This window comes from Panulirus ornatus, chromosome 5, assembly GCF_036320965.1.
Source record: "Panulirus ornatus isolate Po-2019 chromosome 5, ASM3632096v1, whole genome shotgun sequence".
NCBI classification, from domain to species: domain Eukaryota; kingdom Metazoa; phylum Arthropoda; class Malacostraca; order Decapoda; family Palinuridae; genus Panulirus; species Panulirus ornatus.
In genome coordinates this window covers 20,504,330-20,530,222 of record NC_092228.1, presented here as the reverse complement: position 1 = coordinate 20,530,222, position 25,893 = coordinate 20,504,330, and positions in this window count along the sequence as shown.

Genomic DNA, 25,893 nt, shown 5'->3' with positions numbered 1-25,893 from the left:
GTAGTAGTTTAAAGGTCTTACCATCCATGTATTTTATTGTTTTACATAGTACACCCATAACTTAGTATGCCTTGTTGATCTTATTTGACATGTGTTCAAATGATATTTTGGTGTTGACAGTCACTCCAATATCCTTCTCTGTTTCTACATACTCCATGGGTGGTGAACTTTCTTTCAGATTGTACACTTTCCATTCTACTTTCGATTTTCCAATTCTCATAACCTTACATTTCTGTGTGGAAGCATAGAAGCCATTTTTTTAACCATTCATATAGTGCTTGTATGTCTTTCAGTAAGTTGTCACAATCAGTTTGCTGAAATATACCTCTAAATGCTTTTTTTTTTTTTTTTTTTTTTTGCTTTGTCTCTGTCTCAGGCGTTTGCGAGGTAGCGCAAGGAAACAGACGAAAGAAATGGCCCAACCCACCCCCATACACATGTATATACATACGTCCCCACACGCAAATATACATACCTACACAGCTTTCCATGGTTTACCCCAGACGCTTCACATGCCTTGATTCAATTCACTGATAGCACGTCAACCCTGGTATCCCACATCGCTCCAATTCACTCTATTCCTTGCCCTTCTTTCACCCTCCTGCATGGTCAGGCCTCGATCACACAAAATCTTTTTCACTCCATCTTTCCACCTCCAATTTGGTCTCCCTCTTCTCCTCGTTCCCTCCACCTCCGACACATATATCCTCTTGGTCAATCTTTCCTCACTCATTCTCTCCATGTGCCCAAACCATTTCAAAACACCCTCTTCTGCTCTCTCAACCACGCTCTTTTTATTTCCACACATCTCTCTTACCCTTACGTTACTTACTCGATCAAACCACCTCACACCACACATTGTCCTCAAACATCTCATTTCCAGCACATCCATCCTCCTGCGCACAACTCTATCCATAGCCCACGCCTCGCAACCATACAACATTGTTGGAACCACTATTCCTTCAAACATACCCATCTTTGCTTTCCGAGATAATGTTCTCGACTTCCACACATTCTTCAAGGCTCCCAGAATTTCCGCCCCCTCCCCCACCCTATGATCCACTTCCGCTTCCATGGTTCCATCCGCTGCCAGATCCACTCCCAGATATCTAAAACACTTCACTTCCTCCAGTTTTTCTCCATTCAAACTCACCTCCCAATTGACTTGACCCTCAACCCTACTGTACCTAATAACCTTGCTCTTATTCACATTTACTCTTAACTTTCTTCTTTCACACACTTTACCAAACTCAGTCACCAGCTTCTGGAAGGAGGTAAATAAAGTGCGTAAGACAAGGGAGCAAATGGGAACTTCAGTGAAGGGCGCAAATGGGGAGGTGATAACAAGTAGTGGTGATGTGAGAAGGAGATGGAGTGAGTATTTTGAAGGTTTGTTGAATGTGTTTGATGATAGAATGGCAGATATAGGGTGTTTTGGTCGAGGTGGTGTGCAAAGTGAGAGGGTTAGGGAAAATGATTTGGTAAACAGAGAAGAGGTAGTAAAAGCTTTGCGGAAGATGAAAGCCGGCAAGGCAGCAGGTTTGGATGGTATTGCAGTGGAATTTATTAAAAAAGGGGGTGACTGTATTGTTGACTGGTTGGTAAGGTTATTTAATGGATGTATGACTCATGGTGAGGTGCCTGAGGATTGGCGGAATGTGTGCATAGTGCCATTGTACAAAGGCAAAGGGGATAAGAGTGAGTGCTCAAATTACAGAGGTATAAGTTTGTTGAGTATTCCTGGTAAATTATATGGGAGGGTATTGATTGAGAGGGTGAAGGCATGTACAGAGCATCAGATTGGGGAAGAGCAGTGTGGTTTCAGAAGTGGTAGAGGATGTGTGGATCAGGTGTTTGCTTTGAAGAATGTATGTGAGAAATACTTAGAAAAGCAAATGGATTTGTATGTAGCATTTATGGATCTGGAGAAGGCATATGATAGAGTTGATAGAGATGCTCTGTGGAAGGTATTAAGAATATATGGTGTGGGAGGCAAGTTGTTAGAAGTAGTGAAAAGTTTTTATCGAGGATGTAAGGCATGTGTACGTGTAGGAAGAGAGGAAAGTGACTGGTTCTCAGTGAATGTAGGTTTGTGGCAGGGGTGTGTGATGTCTCCATGGTTGTTTAATTTGTTTATGGATGGGGTTGTTAGGGAGGTGAATGCAAGAGTTTTGGAAAGAGGGGCAAGTATGAAGTCTGTTGGGGATGAGAGAGCTTGGGAAGTGAGTCAGTTGTTGTTCGCTGATGATACAGCGCTGGTGGCTGATTCATGTGAGAAACTGCAGAAGCTGGTGACTGAGTTTGGTAAATGCTTTGGTATCATCCACAAATAGGTAAGAATTTGTACATAAACTTGTGACTTCTGCATGTCATTAATGTATAGTACAAACAGAATGGAACCCAGCACTGATCTTTGAGGTATTCCACTCTTTCTTTCCATTCTGATTTCTCCCCATTTACTATTACATGCTGTTTCCATTCAAGCAAAAATTATCTTCTCTATACACTGTACTGACCAGTGATTTGGTATTTTACCAGTTTGTGTAACAAGCGTACGTGCAGAACTCTGTCAAACACTTTCATGAAATCGCAGTATATTACATCCATATATGTGCATCAGAAGTAAAGGGGACAAGGCAAAAGGGGAAGATAGAACTGGAGATAGAAGGATGTAGTAAACAAGGTTATGAATTTTGAGGGCATGAATATGCAGGACGGTGTATGGCATGCCAAGGATTGAATGAACTGGAGCAGTGTGGTATACAGGAGCTAATATACCATCAATGGGCTGATGCAGGGCACATGAAGAGGCCAAGGGAAAAAGGTAAAGGTTTGCAGGACATGGCTGTGGGTGGGGGTCTGTGGTATCAGTGCATTACACTTAACAATTTTGACCTTGGCCAACCTACAAACTAGGCAAGAGTTAAGAATGTATGAGTGATGCCTGGAGGGCAGGCATCCTTGATTCATCTCACTAAACTGGGAATGGAGTGCAATGCAATAATGGAAATACAGTTCAGTTTCATCTACAGTATACTTTACTGTTGTTTATGGGCTCTTGAACCAGGGTATGTGAAATGTTTGGAAAGGTCTGTGGGGCCAGACTGAGTATAAATGAATATGACTTTTTATTGTTTGTTTTTCTGGTGCTACCTCACTGAAGCAGGGGGTGGTGATGCTGTTTCCTGTGGGGCGAGGTGGTGCCGGAAATGGATGAAGGCAAGCAAGTATGAATATGAACATGTGTGTATATGTCTGTGTATGTATATGTTGATATGTATATGTACATGTATGTATATGTATGTGTATGTATATATGTGTGTATATGAGTGGATGAGTCTTTCTTCATCTGTTTCCTAGTGCTACCTTGCTGATGCAGGAAATGGCGATCAAGTATACTAAATACATTTTTTCATTATTCTCTTTGATCAATTATTAAGTAAGGTTTGAAGATTTTCATTTTGGGAAGTTTTTAAGATACAAATTCAAAATTCTGTTACTGTGAGTTTCAGCTTTCCATTACATGAACTGGTTCCTTAATTCATAAGATTTGTCATAAGGAAATTTCAGCAAACATGCTGCTATTAAGTGAAGGATAACTGTGCCTCTGAACTTTGCCCTGAAAAAGTATGTTTACTTTTCCCTCTCTCAGGTTGAATATGCATTTTATAATAAAAACGGATAGAATAAAAATAGAGGAAATATTAAACAATTAAACAATGTGTTAACATAAACAGACTAATGAATTCTACAAATAAAGCCAAAATATATGATTCCATATGTATAGTTTTATGTTTTTAGATATCTTTTACAGGAAGTCAAAACAGATTATTCTCTGTTAATATTCTTAAGCTTTTAGAAAGATTTTTCTAACTTTTTACAAACTACATAAAATCAAATCAAAGTTAATGGTGTCTTCTTTTTCTAGTACTTTACAAATTCCACAAAATCAAATCAAATCTAATGGTGTCTACAATTTCCATTTACTTATATTCACTTATTCTCTCATATTCTACCTGTCTCTACAAAACTGCATCTTGTAAAAGACGGTCACAGACAAATTACTTTCACCCAAAGTTATATGCAACTTCTGTGAGAAATATTTGCATAACTAGAGTCCCAACTCCAAAGGCTAACAAAAAGAGGGGGATGTCCAACTTCCTAAAGCAGACTTGCTACTCTTCTTACCTACTTTTTCTATCATCATTATTGATGGAGTATTTTTTCTAATATTCTACATGTCTGAAGAGCATCTATTAAGACCAATAATGTATCATTCAGGCCATCTATGAACTAATCTACTTCTACGATTCTCTCTCTTTACTCTATTCCCATACATTCTTTTCCATCTGTATTCTATTTACTGTGGGCACCATTTTTTCATATGTTTCTCAAACAGTGCATGCAAATGGATATGATGTGGTGTTAGTTCACACATACCTACTTTTAGCATTTTCTCTACATATGTTTTGATAGTTATTCTTGCTCTCACACTGTCAAGCCTAGATGAAAACTAATGAAGTTAATGTTCACAAAGAATTAAACAATGCACTTAAGCAACTATCAGACAGGCGGCATGTTTCTATAAAAGGAATAAGTTTGTTAGTCTGAAAAATAGTCTGATAAAGCCAATTCTTCCTTTGCATAATCAGAATGTCTGAAAATCTAGTTCCAGAATTTACCATTGTGAAAGCTGACCAGATAAAATTATTTTCTAATTGACTGTACCAAAAAAAATAAAGGAATGCTCTAGTAAACAGCCACAAGTATGTCCAAGCCATTTTGATTACCTCCATCTACCTGGTCAAGCATATGTGTATGAAGTATGAATTCAATATACTGTCACAGTCTTCCCAATTTCCATTGACTTTGTTTTAAAAAAAGTGTTCATTGCAAAATGATATTGCCATTCTTTAGTTCAATAATGACTTTATATCCAAATCCAAATCCAAGATTCTTATTTCAGAACTTCCTGAACATAATTTTTCTGATACTAGAAATATGCTTATTCAAAACCAAGATCAACGCAGTAAACCCTGAATCAAATCCATGATAATCCCCTAATACATCATAATGATTTGAATGATTAGCATAACACCATGCATTTTAAATTCAGTGTACTTAGACCAGAAATAATTATAAATCTAAACTTGACAATTTCTCAACTGATAAAAAAAGCAATGAAATTATGTAATTTCATATTAGCTGATAAAAATACTTAAGAAATGGTGTATTTGCAACTTAACTAGGCAACAATAAGCATAACTAGATTATCTAAGGAAAGCCTGCAATACAGTACTCAGCTTTCTCTGAGATGGCATAGACCTGAACAAGTTTACTGAACATGCCTTAAATCTTCATATTTTTCATCACAAGCTCATTAAAAAAAGATCACAGGTATGAATGCATATTCAAGATGCATCAATACATATGTAATGCAGCATCCAGAACATATCAGTTTCATGAAGTTTAATTCAATCAAAATAAAAACATTAATGATATCCCTTGCAGGGCAATTGCAGGAACACTATATCAAGGTATATTGAAATTACTTCTTTTTGAATGTACATTTATTATCACAGAATATACATTCACTACACTGATATGACAAACACTGGAAGTCCATAATAAACATTTACTATGAGCTAAAGATCAAATATAATGTCTGTTTTACTACAAGGCAAAACAACCAAACTAAATCACAATCTCTTAAAATGACTGAGATCATCATATCATTCTCAAGAACAATATCTCTGGTCAAAACTTAAAATTCAATTTTATATGCTACGATTGGAATGTATGGCTTATGAACAATTGATCAAACAATGCATGAGATTATTAACTCTTAATCTAGCATATAAATTCTCTTAGTTTAACCCTCATCCACACCAATGATAAGCTGACTATGACGAGGTAGCAAATATTCTGATAGTTTCTGTATACTCTACATGCTAGTAGGAATTCCCAAAATTCGACATCTTTGACTGAGAAACTGCTGTAACTGTAACACCAACAATTATGTAATGTTAAACTAGCATGAGATTCATGCCTCAACTGTGATCTGTATGGTTACCATACCTGATCAATTTAATTTGCCTAAGCCTACTGGAAATCGTTGCATGATATCTGTGAGCATACAACAGTTTACTCATTACCTGTCAGGTCTTTTACATCAGCATGAGCCACTACACTACAATATCTACATCAATAGATCTTTCCTTAATGATGTCTATAACTTTTAGGAAAAGCTTTAGATTGTAAAAGCAAAAGATGGTATTCTTCTTGGTATGAAAAACTAAAACGTGTCTACAGAACACACATGCCACTCCAATGGACCTTAATATAACCTAAATGAAGTCACTGTAGACTGAAATACAACTCTACAACTCACAGAAATGCACCTACTCACTGAAAGTGGCATAGAAATGAACCTAGAAGAACACAAGACTCATCTTAAAAAAGATATTTAAGTACCCACACATGTACTCTTGCATGCACATAAGCACTAAAACCTGAATACTACATGCCCCTTGCCATGCTGGCAAGAGTATGTGAAAATGAAAGAAAGGAGAAAAGAGAAAGGAGAAGAAAAAAGAAAGATATCTTATGTATCACTTAAAATGGGACCCTAGTGTGCAAAAATTTGTGATTTCATTTGCAAGTATACATTTATCTGACAAAATTAAAGGATTACCTGAGACATGACTGTTGCTTGTGTCTATTAAGGTTGTTAGCTTTGTACTGAAGATGAGATTCACAATGAGCTGAGCATTACAGAACAGAGCCACATCCAACAGAAGATGGGTCTAGGCATTATACTATGTCCTTGTGACTAACTTTTGGCACTCTAGGACCTGCTACATAAACCTATGTGTATGTGTGTAGAACAAAAACTCTTCAAGTAGCTTTCTGGTAAAATACTTTCTATAAAACATTTTAAAATTTCTCCTCTAATCAACATAGCCATGCACCTGCTGACATTATGGGCAAAACCAGATCAGTCTTTGCAGTCTAACAACCACATGCCTTCTGAAACTTAATCTTAAAATATATAATCATTTTTTAAATAAAAACACTGTGTTTATGGAAATATGGAATGCAATAAGGTGTAAAAGCAAAAAATCAAAGACCATATACAGGAGTAAAGGACATATTTGTTGACATACACAAGTTAGAATTCAATCAGAATGCTAAACAATAGAAAACAACAAATAACAGACGACAAATTTGTAAAGAATTCTACTCAGTAAACCTGCTGTTCAGATTATGCCATCTCAAAAGATAACCATACTCACATTACACATAGTTTAATGATTCACCACTTACAAAAATGTCTAGCCTACAGTAAAATTACATGAAATGTCAGCGTGATGAATATATACCAGTAACTGATATTCTAAATAAAAACTAATGAAAACTAAATGACAAATTCATCATAAAAAATGCTCAAAATGATCTCAAAAGAAAAAAAATACACATGCATCTACTTCCTTTAGATGCTTTAGAGCATAACCCAATGAACAATGCTAAGCTAAGACAGTGGGAACTCCCTGTTCCAAGAGTTAGTACAGTAGTGATAAGCTCTGCACACACACTCACAACGAGCATCAATACACAATTCTGGAATCAACAGAAAATATCACCTGATGAACCCTAGTGTGCTACAAACAGAAACACTGTAACCCAACACATACATATTCATGGACTAATCTTTGAAATAGAAGACCAAGAAATACTAACCAGAGCATGTTTATACTACAGTGGTTACTTGAAAAAGTGGATAATCTAAAATGTTGATACCTAGTCTTTTATTGCAAAGTAATCAAATTTCAATAATACCCAACCTTATTTGACTGAAATACCCAGAAAAAAAGAAAAAAAAAATCATGACTGCCTTAATTACACTTCCCCTTATCAGTATCTAGCAAGCTGAAGTCATTTTCATGAATGATCAAGGTAACAGTAATCTTAAATTCATTAGCTTAATAATGATCCTTATTCCCTATGGCTTAGTATTCAATATCATTCACAAAGATTCTAATAATCTTAGGTCTAGTCAACTTGCAGTCTCAATAAATTCCTGTTCATTTAAGGCTGTTTAACTAAAATCCTCAGCATTTAAAATAAGTCTAGTAATCCTAATGTACTAATATTGCTATTAGCAGGGCATTCAAACAGAGTAAAATTACAAAGCTCTTTATCCTAATCATCTTGGGGAAGTAAGGGGGGAGGGTTAACAGATAAAAGCTTATTTGCACTCACATTTTCCTCTCCAGACATCATTTTGGACTTTATCAATCACAGGAAAAAATCTGTAAGAGGAACTTTGGGGTGGACATAGTACCCAAATGTCACCTGAGAACCACACGCAGAGAATTATCATGGAAATAAATCATATATGAACGAATATAAAAAAATTCATCAAACAGCACATGGACAAAGAGATGTTCACAAAACATATAGCATACTGTTGATCCAAAACAGAATATGCTGCATCACTGTGATCATCACACTTAAAGAGTCATATATATGCTGCAAAATGTGTTAACATGCCAGGCAATATAACTATATGAAATAAAGGAGCCAAGTAACATGAAGAGGACCAAAATCACATGACTAGACCTTTTAAGTTTCCCCATAGGATCTGATGATGACAAAGCAGTTATCAAGGGAGGATCTCATAAACTGAAGAGGCTGACATGAAGCTGAGCAGAAAAATTAGAAAATCTAAGAGGAATATTTCTACATTTATAGAATGGTGGACGACTGAATATGTTAATTGAAGGTATACTAAGATATGAAGGTATAAGTAAGCTCAAAAAGCTATAGAACGGATGACAGAGATTGAAAGATGGGGACCCAAAACTGTAAAACTCCTTCACTGTATGCTCAAATGTGCAATCATACACACACACACACACACACACACTTTATAAATTTCACAAACACACATATATATAATGTGTTTCATACTTCTTCGCCATTTTCCATGTTAGTGAGGTAGTGCCAGGAACACAAAGATAGCCTCATTTGTTCACATTCACTCTCTAGTTGTCATGTATAAAGCATCAAAACATAAACCTCATCAACAGCCAAGCCCCACAATTCATTCTGTGCTTTCTCCTGACCTCTTCAAATGCCCTAGTTCAGCCTGCGCTGGAAATATCAAATCTTGTATACCACACCATTCTACTTTGCTCTATCAAGTGAAAGACTCTCACCCTTTTGAATATTCAGGCCCTGATAACTCAAGGCATCTTTCACTCCATCCTTCCATATTCTCAGTCTTCCCTTCTCCTTCTGACCCACACTTCCATCTTCTCGGTCTTCCCTCTCCCATGCTCCTTCTGATATGTACATCCTCTTAGTTTCTCTCTCTTCCCCCCCATCTTCATACAATCAAATCATTGCAGCAGACCCTAGAAAGCTATGCTTCTCTCTCTTACCTCAATCTTTTCATATGACCAAAAAATATCAGCAAATCTTGGACAGATATATCAATCACATTCTTTATAAGAGAGATGTCTCTTATCTTGTCATTCCTTACAAGACAAACCCTTCTCAAAAACCAAGACTAACCCTACTCAAAAAACATGTCCTCAGGCATTATATTTCCAACACATACCTACTCTTCCATTCTTTCCCATTCAGGGCCCAAGGTTTGGACTCATATAACACCATTGGTGCTACTAAATAATCAAACACACCCATTTTGCCCTCACAAAGTATAACTTCTTTAACAAACTACCCAATCACCCAGCCTCTTTAACCCCTCTCCTATCCTATGATTCATTCAGTTTGGCTCCCATATGTTCCATGCTCTGCCAGGTCCACCACCAAGTATCTAAAATAATTCACTCCCTCCAGGTTTTCCTCATTCAAATGCACACTCAAAACAGTCTCTCATCCCCTTGCTAACCTTCACTGCCTTACATTTTTTCACACTGACTCTAAACTTCCTCTTATCACACACTAACCCAAATTTGGACACCAACTTCTACAGTTTCTCACACATGTGTGCCAACAGAATTGTATCAGTAGCAAACAGCAATTGATTCAACCACCCTCTTGAATAATGCTGACCCATACTTCTTTCTAAGACCATCATATCCATCTTTTTCACTATCCCATCTATAGACATCAAATACTCCTTAAGGCATCAAATACCCTTCATGCCATACTTGATCATTGTTTTCCTCATTGGCGAGGTAGCATCAGGTACAGACAAAGAGAGGCTGCATTCATTCTCTAGCTGTCATGTGCAAATGCACCAAAACCACAGCTCCCTATCTACAACCAGGCCCTACAGACCTTTCCATGGTTTACCCCAAATGTTTTACATGCCCTGGTTCAGTCCAATGACAGAACATCAACCTTAGAATACCATATTGTTCAAATTCACTCTATCCTGTGCACACTTTTCACTTCCTGCATGTTCAGGCCCCAAATGCTCAAAAAATTTTCACTCCATACTTACATCTCCAATTTGGTTTCCCCATTCTCCTTGTGTGTGTGTGTGTGTGTGTGTGTGTGTGTGTGTGTGTGTGTGTGTGTGTGTGCATATAGGGATGAGGGACAAGGTAATTAGGATGTAAGTTTGAATGGAGAAAAATTGGAGGAAGTGAAGTGTTTTAGATATCTAGGAGTGAACTTAGCAGCAGATGGAACCATGGAAGCAGAAGTGAGTCACAGGGTGGAGGGGAAGGCTCTGGGAGCAATGAAGAATATGTGGAAGGCGAGAATGTTTTCTCTGAGAGCAAAAATCGGTATGTATGAAGGAATAGTAGTTCCAATAATGTTATATGGTTCCAAGGCATGGGCCATAGATAGGGTTGTACAGAGGAAGGTGAATGTGTTGGAAATTAAATGTTTAAGTAATGAAATGGTAAGAGAGATGCGTGGAAACAAAAAGAGTGTGGTTGAGAGAGCAAAAGAGAGTGTGTTGAAATGATTTGGGCATATGGAGAGAATGAGCAAGGAAAGATTGACAAAGAAGATATATGTGCCTGAGGTGGAGGGAACAAGGAGAAGCGGGACACCAAATTGGAGGTGGAAGGATGGAGTGAAAAAGATTTTGAGTGATCGGGGCCTGAACATACAGGAGGGTGAGGAGGTGTGCAAGGAACAGAGTGAATTGGTACGATGTGGTATACTGGGGTCGATGTGCTGTCAATGGACTGAACCAGGGAATGTAAATAGTCTGGGGTAAACCAAAGAAAGGTCTGTGGGGCTTGGATATGGCTAGTGAGCTGTGGTTTTGGTGCATTACACATGACAGCTAGAGACTGAGTGTGAACGAATGTGGCCTTTTTTGTCTGTTTTCTTGGCGCGACCATGCTGAAGCAGAGGGTAGCAATGCTATTTCCTGTGGGGCCGGATAGCACCAGGAATGGATGAAGGCAAGCAAGTATGAATATGTACATGTGTATATATATATCTGTGTATGTATATGTTTATATGTTGATACATATGTATATGTGTATGTATGAGTGTTTATATATGTATACATATATTCATAATTATCATACTTTGTCGCTGTCTCCCGTGTTAGTGAGGCAGCGCAAGGAAACAGACAAAAGAATGGCCCAACCCACCCATATACACATGTATATACATACACGTCCACACATGCACATATGCATACCTACACATCTCAACGTATACATATACATACACACACAGACATATACATATATACACATGTACATAATTCATACTGTCTGCCCTTATTCATTCCTGTCGCCACCCTGCCACACATGAAACAACAACCCCCTCCCCCGCATGTGCGTGAGGTAGCACTAGGAAAAGACAACAAAGGCCACATTCGTTCACACTCAGGCTGTCATGTATAATGACAGCCTGAGTGACAAACCACAGCTCCCTTTCCACATCCAGGCCCCACAGAACTTTCCATGGTTTACCCCGGACGCTTCACATGCCCTGGTTCAATTCACTGACAGCACGTCAACCCCAGTATACCACATTGTTCCAATTCAATCTATTCCTTGCATGCCTTTCACCCTCCTGCATATTCAGGCCCCAATCACTCAAAATCTTTGTCACTCCATCTTTTCACCTCCAATTTGGTCTCCCACTTCTCCTCATTCCCTCCACCTCTGACACATATATCCTCTTGGTCAATCTTTCCTCACTCATTCTCTCCATGTGACGAAACCATTTCAAAACACCCTCTTCTGCTCTCTCAACCACACTCTTTTTACCACCACACATCTCTCTGACCCTTTCATTACTTACTCGGTCAAACCACCTCACACTACATATTGTCCTGAAACATCTCATTTCCAGCACATCCACCCTCCTCTGCACAACTCTATCTATTACCCACACCTCACAACCATATAACATTGTTGGAACCACTATTCCTTCAAACATACCCATTTTTGCTTTCCAAGATAACGTTCTCGACTTCCACACATTCTTCAACGCTCCCAGAACTTTTGAACCCTCCCCCACCCTATGATTCACTTCCGCTTCCATGGTTCCATCCGCTGCCAAATCCAGTCCTAGATATCTAAAACGCTTCACTTCCCCCAGTTTTCCTCCATTCAAACTTACCTACCAATTGACTTGTCCTTCAACCCTACAGTACCTAATAACCTTGCTCTTATTCACATTTACTCTCAGCTTTTTTCTCTCACGCACTTTACCAAACTCAGTCACCAGCTTTTGCAGATTCTCATCCGAATCAGCCACCAGCGCTGTATCATCAGCGAACAACAACTGACTCACTTCCCAAGCTCTCTCATCCATGACAGACTGCATACTTGCCCCTCTTTCCAAAACTCTTGCAGTCACCTCCCTAACAACCCCATCCATAAACAAATCAAACAACCATGGAGACATCACGCACCCCTGCCGCAAACCTACATTCACTGAGAACCAATCATTTTCCTCTCTTCCTACACGTACACATGCCTTACATCCTCCATAAAAACTTTTCACTGCTTCTAACAACTTGCTTCCTACACCATATATTCTTAATACCTTCCACAGAGCATCTCTATCAACTCTATCATATGCCTTCTTCAGATGCATAAATGCTACATACAAATCCATTTGCTTTTCTAAGTATTTCTCACATACAATCTTCAAAGCAAACACCTGATCCACACATCCTCTACCACTTCTGAAACCACACTGCTCTTCCCCAATCTGATGCTCTGTACATGCCTTCACCCTCTCAATCAATTCCCTCCCATATAATTTCCCCGGAATACTCAACAAACTTGTACCTCTGTAATTTGAGCACTCACTTTTATCCCCTCTGCCTTTGTACAATGGCACTATGCAAGCATTCTGCCAATCCTAAGGCATCTCACCATGAGTCATACATACATTAAATAATCTTACCTACCAGTCAACGATACAGTCATCCCCTTTTTTAATAAACTCCACTGCAATACCATCCAAACCCGCTGTCTTCCCAGCTTTCATCTTCCGCAAAGCTTTTGCTACCTCTTCTTTGTTTACCAAATCATTCTCCCTAGCCCTCTCACTGTGCACACCACCTCGACCCAAACACCCTATATCTGCCACTCTATCATCAAACACATTCAACAAACCTTCAAAATACTCTCCATCTCCTTCTCACATCACCACTACTTGTTATCACCTCCCCATTTGCCCCCTTCACAGATGTTCCCTTGTCTTTAATGATACTCTCTCACCCCAACTCCAATTTGCCCTCTTTTTCACCTCTTGCACCTTTCTCTTGACCTCCTGCCTCATTCTTTTATACTTCTCCCAGTCATTTGCATCATTTCCCTACAAAAATGGTCCAAATGCCTCTCTCTTCTCTTTCCCTAATAATCTTACTTCTTTATCCCCCCACTCACTACCCTTTCTAATCTGCCCATCTCCCACACTTCTCATGCCACAAGCATCTTTTGCACCATCACTGCTTCCCTAAATACATCCTATTCCTCCCCCACTCCCCTTACCTCCTTTGTTCTCACCTTTTCTCATTCTATACTCAGTCTCTCCTAGTACTTCCTCACACAAGTCTCCTTCCCAAGCTCACTTACTCTCACCACTCTCTTCACCCCAATATTCTCTCTTCTACAAATCTTCACTTTCGCCTCCACAAGATAGTGATCAGACAATCGTCCAGTTGCACCTCTCAGCACATTAACATCCAAAAGTCTCTCTTTCGCACGCCTATCAATTAACACGTAATCCAATAATGCTCTCTGGCCATCTCTCCTCCTTACATACATATACTTATGTATATCTCTCGATTTAAACCAGGTATTCCCAATCACCAGTCCTTTTTCAGCACATAAATCTACAAGCTCTTCACCATTTCCATTTACAACACTGAACACCCCATGTACACCAATTATTCCCTCAACTGCCACATTACTCACCTTTGCATTCATCACTATAACCCTGTCTCGTGCATCAAAACTACTAACACACTCACTCAGCTGCTCCCAAAACACTTGCCTCTCATGATCTTTCTTCTCACGCCCAGGTGCATATGCACCAATAATCACCAATCTCTCTCCATCCACTTTCAGTTTTACCCATATCAATCTAGAGTTTACTTTCTTACACTCTATCACATACTCCCACCACTCCTGTTTCAGGAGTAGTGCTACTCCTTCCCTTGCTCTCGTCCTCTCACTAACCCATAACTTTACTCCCAAGACATTCCCAAACCACTCTTCCCCTTTACCCTTGAGCTTCGTTTCACTCAGAGCCAAAACATCCAGGTTCCTTTCCTCAAACATACTACCTATCTCTCCTTTTTTCTCATCTTGGTTACTACCACACACATTCAGACACCCCAATCTGAGCCTTCGAGGAGGATGAGCACTCTCCGCATGACTCCTTCTGTTTTTCCTTTTAGAATGTTAAAATACAAGGAGGTGAGAGTTTCTAGCCCCCCGGTCCCGTCCCCTTTAGTCGCCTTCTACAACACACATATTTATCATTTATTTTACTTTGTCGCTGTCTCCCACGTTAGCGAGGTAGCGCAAAGAAACAGATGAGAGAATGGCCCAACCCACCCACATACACAAGTATATATATACACATCCACACACGCAAATATAAATACCTATACATCTCAACGTATACATATATATACACACACACAGACATATACATATATAAACATGTACATAATTCATAGTCTGCCTTTATTTGTTCCCATCGCCACCCCGCCACACATGGAATAACAACCCCCTCCCCCCTCATGTGTGTGAGGTAGCGCTAGGAAAAGACTCCAAAGGCCCCATTCGTTCACACTCAGTCTCTAGCTGCCATGTAATAATGCACCGAAACCACAGCTCCCTTTCCACATGGTTTACTCCCTTTCCATGGTTTACCTCAGATGCTTCACATGCCCTGGTTCAATCCACTGACAGCATGTCAACCCCGGTATACCACATCGTTCCAATTCACTCTATTCCTTGCATGCCTTTCACCCTCCTGCATGTTCAGGCCCCGATCACTCAAAATCTTTTTCACTCCATCTTTCCACCTAAAATTTGGTCTCCCACTTCTCCTCGTTCCCTCCACCTCTGACACATATATTCTCTTTGTCAATCTTTCCTCACTCATTCTCTCCATGTGACCAAACCATTTCAAAACACCCTCTTCTGCTCTCTCAACCACACTCTTTTTATTTCCACACATCTCTCTAACCCTTACATTACTTACTCGATCAAACCACCTCACACCACATATTGTCCTCAAACATCTCATTTCCAGCACATCCACCCTCCTGTGCACAACTCTATCCATAGCCCACGCCTTGCAACCATACAACATTGTTGGAACCACTATTCCTTCAAACATACCCATTTTTGCTTTCCGAGTAATGTTCTCGACTTCCACACATTCTTCAATGCTCCCAGAATTTTCGCCCCCTCCCCCACCCTATGATTCACTTCCGCTTTCATGGTTCCATCCGCTGCCAGATCCACTCCCAAATATCTAAAACACTTTACTTCCTCCAGTTTTTCTCCATTCAAACTTACCTCCCAATTGACTTGACCATCAACCCTACTGTACCTAATAACCTTGCTCTTATTCACATTTACTCTTAATTTTCTTCTTTCACACACTTTACCAAACTCAGTCACCAGCTTCTGCAGTTTCTTACATGAATCAGCCACCAGCGCTGTATCATCAGCGAACAACAACTGACTCACTTCCCAAGCTCTCTCATCCACAACAGACTGCATACTTGCCCCTCTTTCCAAAACTCTTGCAGTCACCTCCCTAACAACCCCATCCATAAACAAATTAAACAACCATGGAGACATCACACACCCCTGCCGCAAACCTACATTCACTGAGAACCAATCACTTTCCTCTCTTCCTACACGTACACATGAATTACATCCTCGATAAAAACTTTTCACTGCTTCTAACAACTTGCCTCCCACACTATATATTCTTAATACCTTCCACAGAGCATCTCTATCAACTCTATCATATGTCTTCTCCAGATCCATAAATGCTACATACAAATCCATTTGTTTTTCTAAGTATTTCTCACATACATTCTTCAAAGCAAACACCTGATCCACATATCCTCTACCACTTCTCAAACCACACTGCTCTTCCCCAATCTGATGCTCTGTACATGCCTTCACCCTCTCAATCAATACCCTCCAATATAATTTACCAGGAATACTCAACAAACTTATACCTCTGTAATTTGAGCACTCACTCTTATCCCCTTTGCCTTTGTACAATGGCACTATGCACGCATTCCGCCAATCCTCAGGCAACTCACCATGAGTCATACATACATCAAATAACCTTATCAACCAGTCAACAATACAGTCACCCCTTTTTTAATAAATTCCACTGCAATACCATCCAAACCTGCTGCCTTGCCGGCTTTCATCTTCCGCAAAGCTTTTACTACCTCTTCTCTAATTACCAAATCATTTTCCCTAACCCTCTCACTTTGCACACCACCTCGACCAAAACACCCCATATCTGCCACTCTATCATCAAACACATTCAACAAACCTTCAAAATACTCACTCCATCTCCTTCTCACATCACCACTACTTGTTATCACCTCCCCATTAGCCCCCTTCACTGAAGTTCCCATTTGCTCCCTTGTCTTACGCACTTTATTTACCTCCTTAAAAAACATCTTTTTATTCTCCCTGAAATTTAATGATACTCTCTCACCCCAACTCTCATTTGCCCTCTTTTTAACCTCTTGCACCTTTCTCTTGACCTCCTGCCTCTTTCTTTTATACATCTCCCACTCATTTGCATTTTTTCCCTGCAAAAATTGTCCAATTGCCTCTTTCTTCTCTTTCACTAATAATCTTACTTCTTCATCATACCACTCACCACCTTTTCTAATCAACCCACCTCCCACGCTTCTCATGCCACAAGCATCTTTTGCGCAAGCCATCACTGCTTCCCTAAATACATCCCATTCCTCCCCCATTCCCCTTACCTCCTTTGTTCTCACCTTTTTCCATTCTGTACTCAGTCTCTCCTGGTACTTCCTCACACAAGTCTCCTTCCCAAGCTCACTTACTCTCACCACTCTCTTCACCCCAACATTCTCTCTGCTTTTCTGAAAACCCCCAGAGATCTTCACCTTCGCCTCCACAAGATAATGATCAGACATCCCTCCAGTTGCACCTCTCAGCACATTAACATCCAATATATATATATATATATATATATATATATATATATATATATATATATATATATATATATATATATATCCCTGGGGATAGGGGAGAAAGAATACTTCCCACACATTCCTCACGTGTCATGGATGGCGACTAAAGGGGACGGGAGCGGGGGGCCAGAAACCCTCCCCTCCTTGTATTTTAACTTTCTAAAAGGGGAAACAGAAGGAGTCACGCGAGGAGTGCTCATCCTCCTCAAAGGCTCAGATTGGGGTGTCTAAATGTGTGTGGATGTAACCAAGATGAGAAAAAAGGAGAGATAGGTAGTATGTTTGAGGAAAGGAACCTGGATGTTCTGGCTCTGAGTGAAACGAAGCTCAAGGGTAAAGGGGAAGAGTGGTTTGGGAATGTCCTGGGAGTAAAGTCAGGGGTTAGTGAGAGGACAAGAGCAAGGGAAGGAGTAGCACTACTCCTGAATCAGGAGTTGTGGGAGTATGTGATAGTGTGTAAGAAAGTAAATTCTATGTGGGCGTGTTGGGCCATTATTTCGTATATATATATATATATATATATATATATATATATATATATATATATATATATATATATATATATATAAATATATATACATATATATATATATATATATATATATATATATATATATATATATATATATATATATATATATATATATATATATATACATTTATGGATCTGGAGAAGGCATATGATAAAGTTGATAGAGATGCTCTGTGGAAGGTATTAAGAATATATACACGGTGTGGGTGGCAAGTTGTTGGAAGCAGTGAGAAGTTTTTATCGAGGATGTAAGGCATGTGTACGTGTAGGAAGAGAGGAAAGTGATTGGTTCTCAGTGAATGTAGGTTTGCGGCAGGGGTGTGTGATGTCTCCATGGTTGTTTAATTTGTTTATGGATGGGGTTGTTAGGGAGATGAATGCAAGAGTTTTGGAAAGAGGGGCAAGTATGAAGTCTTTTGTGGATGAGAGAGCTTGGGAAGTGAGTCAGTTGTTGTTCGCTGATGATACAGCGCTGGTGGCTGATTCATGTGAGAAACTGCAGAAGCTGTGACTGAGTTTAGTAAAGTGTGTGAAAGAAGAAAGTTAAGAGTAAATGTGAATAAGAGCAAGGTTATTAGGTACAGATGGGTTGAGGGTCAAGTCAATTGGGAGGTAAGTTTGAATGGAGAAAAACTGGAGGAAGTAAAGTGTTTTAGATATCTGGGAGTGGATCTGGCAGCGGTTGGAACCATGGAAGCGAAGTGATTCACAGGGTGGGGGAGAGGGTGAAATTTCTGGGAGTGTTGAAAAGTGTGTGGAAGGCAAGTACATTATCTGGGAAAGCAAAAATGGGTATGTTTGAAGGAATAGTGGTTCCAACAATGTTGTATGGTTGCGAGCTGTGGGCTATGGATAGAGTTGTGCGCAGGAGGGTGGATGTGCTGGAAATGAGATGTTTCAGGACAATGTGTGCTGTGAGGTGGTTTGATCGAGTAAGTAATGTAAGGGTAAGAGAGATGTGTGGAAATAAAAAGAGCGTGGTTGAGAGAGCAGAAGAGGGTGTTTTGAAATAGTTTGGGCACACGGAGAGAATGAGTGAGGAAAGATTGACCAAGAGGATATATGTGTCGGAGGTGGAGGGAACGAGGAGAAGTGGGAGACCAAATTGGAGGTGGAAAGATGGAGTGAAAAAGATTTTGAGTGATCGGGGCCTGAACATGCAGGAGGGTGAAAGGCGGGCAAGGAATAGAGTGAATTGGATCGATGTGGTATACCGGGGTTGACGTGCTGTCAGTGGATTGAATCAGGGCAAGTGAGGCTTCTGGGGTGGACCATAGAAAGTTGTGTCGGGCCTGGATGTGGAAAGGGAGCTGTGGTTTCGGGCATTATTGCATGACAGCTAGAGACTGAGCATGAACGAATGGGGCTTTTGTTGTCTTTTCCTAGCGCTACCTCACACACATGAGGGGGGAGGGGATTGTTATTCCATGTGTGGCGAGGTGGCGATGGGAATGAATAAAGGCAGACAGTGTGAATTGTGTGCATGGGTAATATATGTATGTGTCTGTGTGTGCATATATATGTGTACATTGAGATGTATAGGTATGTATATTTGCGTGTGTGGATGTGTATGTATATACATGTGTATGGGGGTGGGTTGGGCCATTTCTTTCGTCTGTTTCCTTGCGCTACCTCGCAAACGCGGGAGACAGCGACAAAGCAAAATAAAAAAAAATAAATATATATATATATATATATATATATATATATATATATATATATATATATATATATATTATTTAATGTATGTATGACTCATGGTGAGGTGCCTGAGGATTGGCGGAATACGTGCATAGTGCCATTGTACAAAGGCAAAGGGGATAAGAGTGAGTGCTCAAATTACAGAGGTATAAGTTTGTTGAGTATTCCTGGTAAATTATATGGGAGGGTATTGATTGAGAGGGTGAAGGCATGTACAGAGCATCAGATTGGGGAAGAGCAGTGTGGTTTCAGAAGTGGTAGAGGATGTGTGGATCAGGTGTTTGCTTTGAAGAATGTATGTGAGAAATACTTAGAAAAGCAAATGGATTTGTATGTAGCATTTATGGATCTGGAGAAGGCATATGATAGAGTTGATAGAGATGCTCTGTGGAAGGTATTAAGAATATATGGTGTGGGAGGAAAGTTGTTAGAAGCAGTGAAAAGTTTTTATCGAGGATGTAAGGCATGTGTACGTGTAGGAAGAGAGGAAAGTGATTGGTTCTCAGTGAATGTAGGTTTGCGGCAGGGGTGTGTGATATCTCCATGGTTGTTTAATTTGTTTATGGATGGGGTTGTTAGGGAGGTAAATGCAAGGGTTTTGGAAAGAGGGGCAAGTATGAAGTCTGTTGGGGATGAGAGAGCTTGGGGAGTGAGTCAGTTGTTGTTCGCTGATGATATAGCGCTGGTGGCTGATTCGTGTGAGAAACTGCAGAAGCTGGTGACTGAGTTTGGAAAAGTGTGTGGAAGAAGAAAGTTAAGAGTAAATGTGAATAAGAGCAAGGTTATTAGGTACAGTAGGGTTGAGGGTCAAGTCAATTGGGAGGTGAGTTTGAATGGAGAAAAACTGGAGGAAGTGAAGTGTTTTAGATATCTGGTAGTGGATCTGGCAGCGGATGGAACCATGGAAGCGGAAGTGGATCATAGGGTGGGGGAGTGGGCGAAAATTCTGGGGGCCTTGAAGAATGTGTGGAAGTCGAGAACATTATCTCGGAAAGCAAAAATGGGTATGTTTGAAGGAATAGTGGTTCCAACAATGTTGTATGGTTGCGAGGCGTGGGCTATGGATAGAGTTGTGCGCAGGAGGATAGATGTGCTGGAAATGAGATGTTTGAGGACAATGTGTGGTGTGAGGTGGTTTGATCGAGTGAGTAATGTAAGGGTACGAGAGATGTGTGGAAACAAAAAGAGCGTGGTTGAGAGAGCAGAAGAGGGTGTTTTGAAGTGGTTTGGGCACATGGAGAGGATGAGTGAGGAAAGATTGACCAAGAGGATATATGTGTCGGAGGTGGAGGGAACAAGGAGAAGAGGGAGACCAAATTGGAGGTGGAAAGATGGAGTGAAAAAGATTTTGTGTGATCGGGGCCTGAACATGCAGGAGGGTGAAAGGAGGGCAAGGAATAGAGTGAATTGGAGCGATGTGGTATACCGGGGTTGACGTGCTGTCAGTGGATTGAAGCAGGGCATGTGAAGCGTCTGGGGTAAACCATGGAAAGCTGTGTAGGTATGTATATTTGCGTGTGTGGACGTATGTATATACATGTGTATGGGGGGGGTTGGGCCATTTCTTTCGTCTGTTTCCTTGCGCTACCTCGCAAACGCGGGAGACAGCGACAAAGTATAATAATAATAATAATAAATATATATCTTCTGCTCTCTCAACCACGCTCTTTTTATTTCCACACATCTCTCTTACCCTTACGTTACTTACTCGATCAAACCACCTCACACCACACATTGTCCTCAAACATCTCATTTCCAGCACATCCATCCTTCTGCGCACAACTCTATCCATACCCCACGCCTCGCAACCATACAACATTGCTGGAACCACTATTCCTTCAAATATACCCATTTTTGCTTTCCGAGATAATGTTCTCGACTTCCACACCTTTTTCAAGGCTCCCAGGATTTTCGCCCCCTCCCCCACCCTATGATCCACTTCCGCTTCCATGGTTCCATCCGCTGCCAGATCCACTCCCAGATATCTAAAACACTTTACTTCCTCCAGTTTTGCTCCATTCAAACTTACCTTCCAATTGACTTGACCCTCAACCCTACTGTACCTAATAACCTTGCTCTTATTCACATTTACTCTTAACTTTCTTCTTTCACACACTTCACCAAACTCAGTCACCAGCCTCTGCAGTTTCTCACATGAATCAGGCACCAGCGCTGTATCATCAGCAAACAACAACTGACTCACTTCCCAAGCTCTCTCATCCACAACAGACTTCATACTTGCCCCTCTTTCCAAAACTCTTGCATTTACCTCCCTAACAACCCCATCCATAAACATATTAAACAACCATGGAGACATCACACACCCCTGCCGCAAACCTACATTCACTGAGAACCAATCACTTTCCTCTCTTCCTACACGTACACATGCCTTACATCCTCGATAAAAACTTTTCACTGCTTCTAAAAACTTGCCTCCCACACCATATATTCTTAATACCTTCCATAGAGCATCTCTATCAACTCTATCATATGCCTTCTCCAGATCCATAAATGCTACATACAAATCCATTTGCTTTTCTAAGTATTTCTCACATACATTCTTCAAAGCAAACACCTGATCCATACATCCTCTACCACTTCTGAAACCACACTGCTCTTCCCCAATCTGATGCTCTGTACTGCCTTCACCCTCTCAATCAATACCCTCCCATATAATTTACCAGGAATACTCAACAAACTTATACCTCTGTAATTTGAGCACTCACTCTTATCCCCTTTGCCTTTGTACAATGGCACTATGCACGCATTCCGCCAATCCTCAGGCACCTCACCATGAGTCATACATACATTAAATAACCTTACCAACCAGTCAATAATACAGTCACCCCCTTTTTTAATAAATTCCACTGCAATACCATCCAAACCTGCTGCCTTGCTTGCTTTCATCTTCCGCAAAGCTTTTACTACCTCTTCTCTGTTTACCAAATCATTTTCCCTAACCCTCTCACTTTGCACACCACCTCGACCAAAACACCCTATATCTGCCACTCTATCATCAAACACATTCAACAAACCTTCAAAATACTCACTCCATCTCCTTCTCACATCACCACTACTTGTTATCACCTCCCCATTTGCGCCCTTCACTGAAGTTCCCATTTGCTCCCTTGTCTTACGCACTTTATTTACCTCCTTCCAGAACATCTTTTTATTCTCCCTAAAATTTAATGATACTCTCTCACCCCAACTCTCATTTGCCCTCTTTTTCACCTCTTACACCTTTCGCTTGACCTCCTGTCTCTTTCTTTTTTACATCTCCCACTCAATTGCATTTTTTCCCTGCAAAAATTGTCCAAATGCCTCTCTCTTCTCTTTCACTAATTATCTTACTTCTTCATCCCACCACTCACTACCCTTTCTAATCAATCCACCTCCCACTCTTCTCATGCCACAAGCATCTTTTGCGCAATCCATCACTGATTCCCTAAATACAGCCCATTCCTCCCCCACTCCCCTTACTTCCATTGTTCTCACCTTTTTCCATTCTGTACTCAGTCTCTCCTGGTACTTCCTCACACAAGTCTCCTTCCCAAGCTCACTTACTCTCACCACCCTCTTCACCCCAACATTCACTCTTCTTTTCTGAAAACCCTTACAAATATTCACCTTAGCCTCCACAAGATAATGATCAGACATCCCTCCAGTTGCACCTCTCAGCACATTAACATCCAAAAGTCTCTCTTTCGCGCGCCTGTCAATTAACACGTAATCCAATAACGCTCTCTGGCCATCTCTCCTACTTACATACGTATACTTATGTATATCTCGCTTTTTAAACCAGGTATTCCCAATCGCCAGTCCTTTTTCAGCACATAAATCTACAAGCTCTTCACTATTTCCATTAACAACACTGAACACCCCATGTATACCAATTATTCCCTCAACTGCCACATTACTCACCTTTGCATTCAAATCACACATCACTATAACCCGGTCTCATGCATCAAAACCACTAACACACTCATTCAGCTGCTCCCAAAACACTTGCCTCTCATGATCTTTCTTCTCATGCCCAGGTGCATATGCACCAATAATCACCCATCTCTCTCCATCAACTTTCAGTTTTACCCATATTAATCGAGAATTCACTTTCTTACATTCTATCACATACTCCCACAACTTCTGTTTCAGGAGTACTGCTACTCCTTCCCTTGCTCTTGTCCTCTCACTAACCCCTGACTTTACTCCCAAGACATTCCCAAACCACTCTTCCCCTTTACCCTTGAGCTTCGTTTCACTCAGAGCCAAAACATCCAGGTTCCTTTCCTCAAACATACTACCTATCTCTCCTTTTTTCGCATCTTGGTTACATCCACACACATTTAGACACCCCAGTCTGAGCCTTCGAGGAGGATGAGCACTCCCCGTGTGACTCCTTCTTCTGTTTCCCATTTTAGAAAGTTAAAAAAAAAGGAGGGGAGGATTTCTGGCCCCCCGCTCCCGTCCCCTCTAGTCGCCTTCTACGACACGCTAGGAATGCGTGGGAAGTATTCTTTCACCCCCTATTCCCAGGGATAATATATATATAAATATATATACATATATATACATACATACACATACAAACGCACATATACACACACACACACATAAACATATATATACATATGAAAAATGTAAGAAACAATTTAGAAAACTGAAACTTCTAGCTTGAAATGAAATGGAAAAAATGAATGTCACATAATGGTTCAACCTCTGGCTATGGAAAAGGGAAATGTATAATTTATTTACACAAACGTCAATAGCAGTTCTCATCAATCTAACCACTGTATCAATAAGCTTCAATGTCTAAGCTACATTTTTTCCAATTTCACTATTTTCTTGTCAAAGCACCATGTATGAAAACTATCACTCCAGTAACACAACTATAAGCATTTACTTCCCCTTTAAAAAAGGGGAAGTAAATGCTTATAGTTAAATGCTTATATATATATATATATATATATATATATATATATATATATATATATATATATATATATATATATTTTTATATATATATATATATATATATATATATATATATATATATATATATATATATATGTATATATGTTATCCCTGGGGATAGGGGAGAAAGAATACTTCCCACGTATTCCCTGCGTGTCGTAGAAGGCGACTAAAAGGGGAGGGAGCGGGTGGCTGGAAATCCTCCCCTCTCGTTTTTTTTTTAATTTTCCAAAAGAAGGAACAGAGAAGGGGGCCAGGTGAGGATATTCCCTCTAAGGCCCAGTCCTCTGTTCTTAACACTTCCTCGCTAATGCGGGAAATGGCGAATAGTTTAAAAGAAATATATATATATGTATATATATATATATATATTTATTTTTTTATTATACTTTGTCGCTGTCTCCCGCGTTTGCGAGGTAGCGCAAGGAAACAGATGAAAGAAATGGCCCAACCCCCCCCCATACACATGTATATACATACGTCCACACACGCAAATATACATACCTACACAGCTTTCCATGGTTTACCCCAGACGCTTCACATGCCCTGCTTCAATCCACTGACAGCACGTCAACCCCGGTATACCACATCGCTCCAATTCACTCTATTCCTTGCCCTCCTTTCACCCTCCTGCATGTTCAGGCCCCGATCACACAAAATCTTTTTCACTCCATCTTTCCACCTCCAATTTGGTCTCCCTCTTCTCCTTGTTCCCTTCACCTCCGACACATATATCCTCTTGGTCAATCTTTCCTCACTCATCCTCTCCATGTGCCCAAACCATTTCAAAACACCCTCTTCTGCTCTCTCAACCACGCTCGATCAAACCACCTCACACCACACATTGTCCTCAAACATCTCATTTCCAGCACATCCATCCTCCTGCGCACAACTCTATCCATAGCCCACGCCTCGCAACCATACAACATTGTTGGAACCACTATTCCTTTAAACATACCCATATATATATATATATATATATATATATATTTTT